Below are 7,174 nucleotides of genomic sequence, written 5' to 3' on the forward strand. Positions count from 1 at the left end.
TGCGCATTTTTGTTCTTTATTTTATTTACTTTCTTGTTTAGTTTTAGGTTCAATCAAATCATTACCATTTGTTTTACCCAAATTGTTAAGTGTTGATTTTACTCAATTTATTGCCAATTCAATCCATGTGGAGACGATACGCATCTTATCATTATATTACTTGTTGTCTACGTACACTTGCGTATATTATATTGAAGACTACAAGTTTCTTATTGCATTATATAATGCATTATCATTATATATTGAAATCGACTAATATGTAATCTAGCAGCTAGCTGAACTCCTAAGATAATTGTCTTGGCTTCAATTACAGCCACCAATAATGAGAGAGTTATCTACTCACCTTTGCCATCCACGTTGATTTTTATACTACAACTAGGAGACTTATCCCACATAATCCGACTCTTATTAGTATCAGTTTTTTCCAACTGCCCTTTATGTTGATGGAGCTCCAAAAATTCTACTACCCATTATACTATCTGATCTGCATCTGGAGCTGCTTTCCCATGAAGGACTCTATTGCGAATGTTCCACAATTCCTAGGATAGAAAAACAAACTGCTCAAACTTACTAAGAGAAAGAATTTGCTTGATCTGAGAGAAATAGTCAATTATATCACAAATAGGAATTTTCTTGAGCAATCTATCGTAATAGCAGGATTTTGAACATTGTTTTGCAAAAGGGCATATGTCCATAAGCTATGACTAATGAACCACACTAAAGCACCAAGTGTCTATCTTCATACCTCTTTGAGCTAAGTTGTGCCGAACTAGAATCCAATTCTTGCTGACCCGCCAAATAAACAACTTAACATTAGGAGGAGCATTTAGATGTCATAGAGATTTCCACCAAGTATTATAGTTTTTGTGGAATGAGAAGCATCCGCCATATCATGTTTCTTTAGAGCCTGCCTATAACCACTGTTCACATTGTACACACCATCTTCTTAAAATTTCCAAGTTATCTCATCTTCATTATCCATAGACCCCACTGAATAGACAAAATTCTTTTCATATTCCGAGGATCAAACAATTGCTCCAAAAACGTTCTATTCCATTCTCCATTATCCAAGCGCAAATAGGCTACACACACGTCAAAAAGCATAAAAGGAAAGTCAGTAAAACCATACCCACTCTGATTAAATAGTCAAAAAACCCTCCAAACATTGATAGATTCTCCTGAACCAACTCTCCAAACACAGCCATCAGCCAACAAATCCCGGCCCCACATCAAACTTCTCCAAATGTATAAAGTCCTTGAGCCACACAAAGCCTTCAATAAATCTGTAGAATGATAATACAAAGCTTTTAGAACTTTACTAACCAACAGCTCTGGATTCTTCAAAATTCTCCAACATTTGCTTTGCTAAAAAAAGCTTGGTTGAAAACTTCAAAATTTTGAAAACCCAAACAACCAATGCCCTTAGGAAGACAAAGCTTTTCCCACTTCCCCCAATGAATTTTATTATTTCCATCCTTTCTTCCCCCAAAAAAACGAGCCATGATACCCTCTATCTCTTTGAGAATACCCTTGGGAAGACGAAAACAAGACATTTAATGGCTCATAGAGTGAACTAATGCTTGAATAAAAATATTTTTCCTAGTCGAAGAGAAAATACTATCGGACCAATCATTTATCTTAGCCCAAATTATATCTTTGATATAATGAAACAACTTCTTTTTCCGTCGTTACGAAGATGAAGGAAGCCCCAAATATCGTTCATGAAACTCCACCCGCCTAACTCCAAAAATTTGTTGAATATTTCACCCCACATTCTCACAGACTAGCTTTTCAAAACACAGTTCTTACTTCGTATAGTTTATATTCTACCCTAAAACTTTTTCATATTGAGCTAGGATAGTCATGATGATCTCACATTCCTCAATTGTAGCTGCACAATAAAGAAAACTGTCATTTGTAAAAAAATCATATGTGAAACAGCCACATCCCCTCCTTCAAACTTAAGGCAACTAATTTTCTTCTCATACTTTGCTGCCTTCAGAGTACATGAAAGCCCTTCCGCACAAAATAGAAAAAGATACGACAACATTGGATCTCCTTGACGCAAACCTCTCTTGGGAATACAAGAGCCTATAACTTCTCCATTTAACAACAGAGAGAATGAAACTGAGTTGAAATGATGTTGTATCTTAGTTACCCACTCTTCTACATAGCCCAACTTCTTCATGACCTCTTCTAAAAAGCATCAGTCGACTCTATCATTGGTTTTAGACATATCAAACTTCAATGCTTTCGAATGCCCATTTCCATGCCACCTATTCTTCATAGAAAGTAAACCTTTAACCCCGATGATATAATTATCATAAATGTGCCTTCCTCCCACAAAAGCTCCTTGTGTGTCAGAAATAACCATTTCCATTAATTTTTTAAGTCTATTCGCCAAACATATTGCTATTATTTTATACTGAAAGTTGCATAAGCTAATAGGCCTATTATCACTCACCATTTTTTGGTTCTGCATCTTCGAAATTAACGCAATAATAGTCTTGTTCACCTCAATAAGGCCATCCCCTTTATTCAGAACATTCATACGCACCCTTAGAACATCTGAACCAATTTCCTTCCAAAATTTTCTATAAAGCGAACCAGGGAACCCATCACAGACTGGAGCTTTAGATGGATTAAGAACCATAAAAGCCCAACACACTTCTTCTTCAGTAAGACTCAGAAGCAACTTAGCATTCATCTCAACTGTAACTTTCCGTTGAAGATGAGCTAAAAATTCTCTGATCTCGTCAAGTGAGGGAGAAGAGGAAGAGAAAATATCCTGAAAAATAAGAGGAAAAAATATATTCTGCTATATCATTATCGGCTTGCCAGCAACCATTTGAATCCTTGATACCCTTTATCTCATTTTTAGCTCGTTGATGACCTTTTGATGGAAAAACTTGGTATTTTTATCGCCAACTGCCATCTATTGCACGCGACTCCTCAGTCGCCAATAAGTTTCCTCTCTAAGCAACAACCTATCTATTTCAGTTTCAACTTTCCTCAATAAAACCCAATCCTGCCCCTTCGTAGACGACGAAAAGTCTGCCAAAAATTGTTTTTTCTGCTGCAAAATCAACATTTCTTGCTTCCTTTTCTCTTCGCCTCAGCTTTGTAATACACCCCCACACCTATAAAGGGTACCAATAAAATTATCAAGCTGCCCGCCTCCACCCAATCTACTCCATTCCTTCTCAACTATAGAAATACAATTTTCTTCTTCTGCCCAGGCCTCTTCAAAGTGAAATCTCGAATTCCGACGAAAAAAACCACACGATTTACCAAAAGTCACTGCAAAATAATAAAAAAGCAATGGGCAATGGTCGGAACCCCATCTGCTTAAATTCTTTTCTATGGCTCTAGGGACTAACTCCTGCCACTCCTGATTAAAGAAGCCCATGTCCAACCTTTCAAACACTGAATTACCAACTCTTTGATTACACCATGTAAATTAGTCTCCCTCTGTCCTTAATTCCTTTAAGCCACGTTCAACAACTACTAGTTGAATATTTTTAATTAGATAGTTAGGCTTCATTCCTCCTTTCTTATTTTCTGATAACACTACTATAAAAAGGGCTTTAGGGCTCGCATGGGCAGAGCCTTGAAATGTCAAGTTTTTTAAGGTGTGCATTGCTAGCCTAAAAGAATATTTTTTTTCTGTGCATCCTTAAATTAAAAAAATTATTTTATATTTATTTTAAATAATATATTATGATTTAAATGAAACATTTATATACAAATTTAAAAACTTATAGATTAAAATAACAAAACTTATAAATTCAATGAGATAGTTATAAATCTAAAAAAAAAAAAGTTGGAACAAATACGAATAATCAATCTTATCACATTTATAATATAAAACTAAGAAATCTAATAACAATAACTTGAGTTAAAGATGAAGCCCCATAATATCATAACTTGACTTGACGATGGATTCTTCAAGCAACTTCTTCTTCCCTTTGCAAATTTTTTACTTTCTAGAGGTCTTATGAGTTGTGCAGTAGAGATTAAAATTTTAATCTCACAAGAGGACTCAGAAAATTTAATAATAAGAAGTTAGGAAGATTATAAAGTATAAGAAAATACATAAACATAACCATTTTTTAACTTTCATGCTAACCAAACTATGGAAAAGAAATAGCCAGGTCCGTACATGAAGTGGAATCATGTTAATTTCAAGTAGAAACTATACATGACCCCGAAAAGAAAAGAAAATCAACTAGAGCTACTGTCAAGACAACTGAAAAGGACTTCAAAATCCATACAAAAAATTAGTCCACTCTCTTGTAGGCAGTGCAAACAAATAACCTCAATTGAGGCAATAAAATGAAAGGAGAATTACAATCATAACTTTTCTTATGTGTACACAAATTTAAAAGAAAAATCAAAATAATTAATTTACCAATAATCAAACTAATCAAACAAAAATAATTCAACTATACGATAATCATAGACAAGTCTACATAAAATCGAACAACATTTTCACTATACTAGCAACCAACCATTTGTCAATATCAATTCAGACAACACACAAGTGTTCTTCCTTATCTCACCGCAACACACAAATTTTTTAGATCCTACTTCACTAAGACATACAAGTTCTCAACCATTTGTTATCACCGCAACACACAATAACAACCCCAGAACCTACTTCACTATGCTTGAATATTTAAGATATTCAAACTCTTCTAATATTTCCATAATATTAAAACAAAACTGAGAGACATACCTCTTGCATACTATTGCAAATAAAATTTCCTTCCAATTTGAAATTAAATTTAGCCACTAAAATTTAAGATCCTCTTCTTTGAAGTCCGTCTCAACACATACACACATTTACAATGTAATAATATATAATGAAAGTGAGTCAAATCTATATTCAATAAGTAGACATAAGCATTGAGAGAAAAATGTGATCAGCATTCTATCAATGCTTATCCAAATGCTGAAAAAAAAATCAGATTTATAAATTAAAAAAAAAAAAAAAGGATTGCTCTCTAATAAAAAAAAATCAATTCTATTCATACTAGTCTCATGAATTACATTCTATAAAGTGTAGTGTTGACTTGGTAAATGATTTTATTTTGAAAAATATACCTGAAAATTCATTTTTCTTAATTAAATTACAAAGTAATTACCACCTTATATTAAATGTGGAAATGTTATAAGTGGATGAGTCCAACATACAATCTGATTAATTAGAATAAAACGATGATGGTTCAGACGTAAACAAAAAATCACAAAAATAAAAATAAAAATCAACACAGGAGATTTTTTACATGGTTCGATTACCCTAGTCCATGGAGTCACGCTTAGAGAAGAAACTTATCAGTAATAAACACAAATACAAAAACAATGACTTATACAAAATTAGACTCCCTCTATATTGTTGTCACACTCTTTTGTATTACAGTACCAGCCTTGTTTCTACAATAATAAGTTTTTCACTCGAACTCTCTTCAATGATGACTATTGTTTTCTTTCTCCTGAAGAAAGACTTGCTTGGCTCTTCTCCCGAAGACCTTGATGCTTTCTTCCTCCCGAAGAAAGACTTAAAACAACTCTCCTCCCGAAGACTATATAAAAAATCACAATGGAAATTGCACTTGAATCCTAAAGATTAAAGGGTATCAATAAATAGTGCAACATGCACTAAAATACTAGACTAAGTATTTCCACTATTAATCTCACAAAATACAAACTTCACTCTTCAATAAGAATAACACAAAATGGACTGTGAAAGAGTGAGTGTTCTTGGTTGCAAAAACTTCTATTTGGAGCAAGCAAAAGTCCTTTCGCAACTCACAAGATTAGAGAAGAGAATATCCCTAGAAAGTAAAGTCAGTTAGATCTATCGATTTCCCAATCTGCTCAGCCAGTTAGGCAATCCGACAGCTCAACATGTACCTAGATAAACTCAAGAAAAGGAAACAAGCCACCAATCTTTGTTTCGAAAATCACAAAGGATTTTTTTGAGAATCAATTATGAAACACAATTAAAATAATATATAGAATTGATACATGAAAGGTGGTATAAATTGACATAATAGAAATTACGGTAATTAAGGAAATAATCAAAGATATTTTATTATCATAAAAATCTTTAATTAATTACCAATTTGACTTTGTGAGATTTAAATAAAATTGATTGAGTAATATAAAAAAATGTCTAAACTAAGTTTGCCAACTTTAGGATTTTACAATACCAATCTTAAATTAAGCAAAATGATAGAAGTCAAAGATAAATGTGTTTCTAAATCATAATAAATTCCCAAAGTTATGAATAAAAGTGCAAAAAGTCAGAATTAATTAATGTATCCATCAACCAACCAATAATGAGACAAATTAAAAATATCACCAACATGAGTGAGATTATATACCAAATATTAAAACTATATTAATCAAACTTAACAATATGGAATTTAAAAGAAAAGGAAAGAAACTTAACAAGATGGTGGTTCAAATAAGCATAGATTCCTATACACATAGCTAATTGTTTACCGAGATTTTCGGAAACTATACTAATGAATATTAGCTAAGACTAATGATATGGAATTTAAAGGATTAACACCGGATTTTTACGTGGTTGGGGCGTTAATTAGCCTTAGTCCACGAGTCAGTTGTGTTAGAGCTTGGAAAGTCTTTAACAATGGAGTTTCTCTCTATGTTTTGACAGAGTAACTGTATACGAGTCGAAGAGAGATTCCCCCTTTCCAGTGTTCCACAACCAGTATTTATAGGCTCATGGGAACACTGGGTTTGGGCCGGGTATGACCCGGGCCCATCAGAGGTATGGATACTCTTGGCCTCTCTGGTAGAAGCCCAATATACAAGATAAAACATACATAAATTCAAGACCCATTAAGTCCCAATAGGGTGGCCCAAGAACTATATTTCGCCCGACAAAACGGTGCTTTTGGCCTGGACACTTCGAGTTACGAGGCAAATTCAGGGGACAAGGCCAGTCAGAGTACTTGGCAGTGCAGGTTTGAAACAGCGGCGTGCAATCCCAAGGTGGCCTTTTCCGCAGGTGAAAAGTAGGGACAACCTCCACGCGGAGTAGGGCGGCTTCAGAGTCTTGGACTCTTTTCCCACTAATCGGGGATGACACAATCCAGGTTCTTTTACCTTTGTCCCTCTTCATTTACCACTGGCCCGGATCGTA

The sequence above is a fragment of the Humulus lupulus genome, chromosome 3 (assembly GCF_963169125.1).
Source record: "Humulus lupulus chromosome 3, drHumLupu1.1, whole genome shotgun sequence".
NCBI lineage: Eukaryota > Viridiplantae > Streptophyta > Magnoliopsida > Rosales > Cannabaceae > Humulus > Humulus lupulus.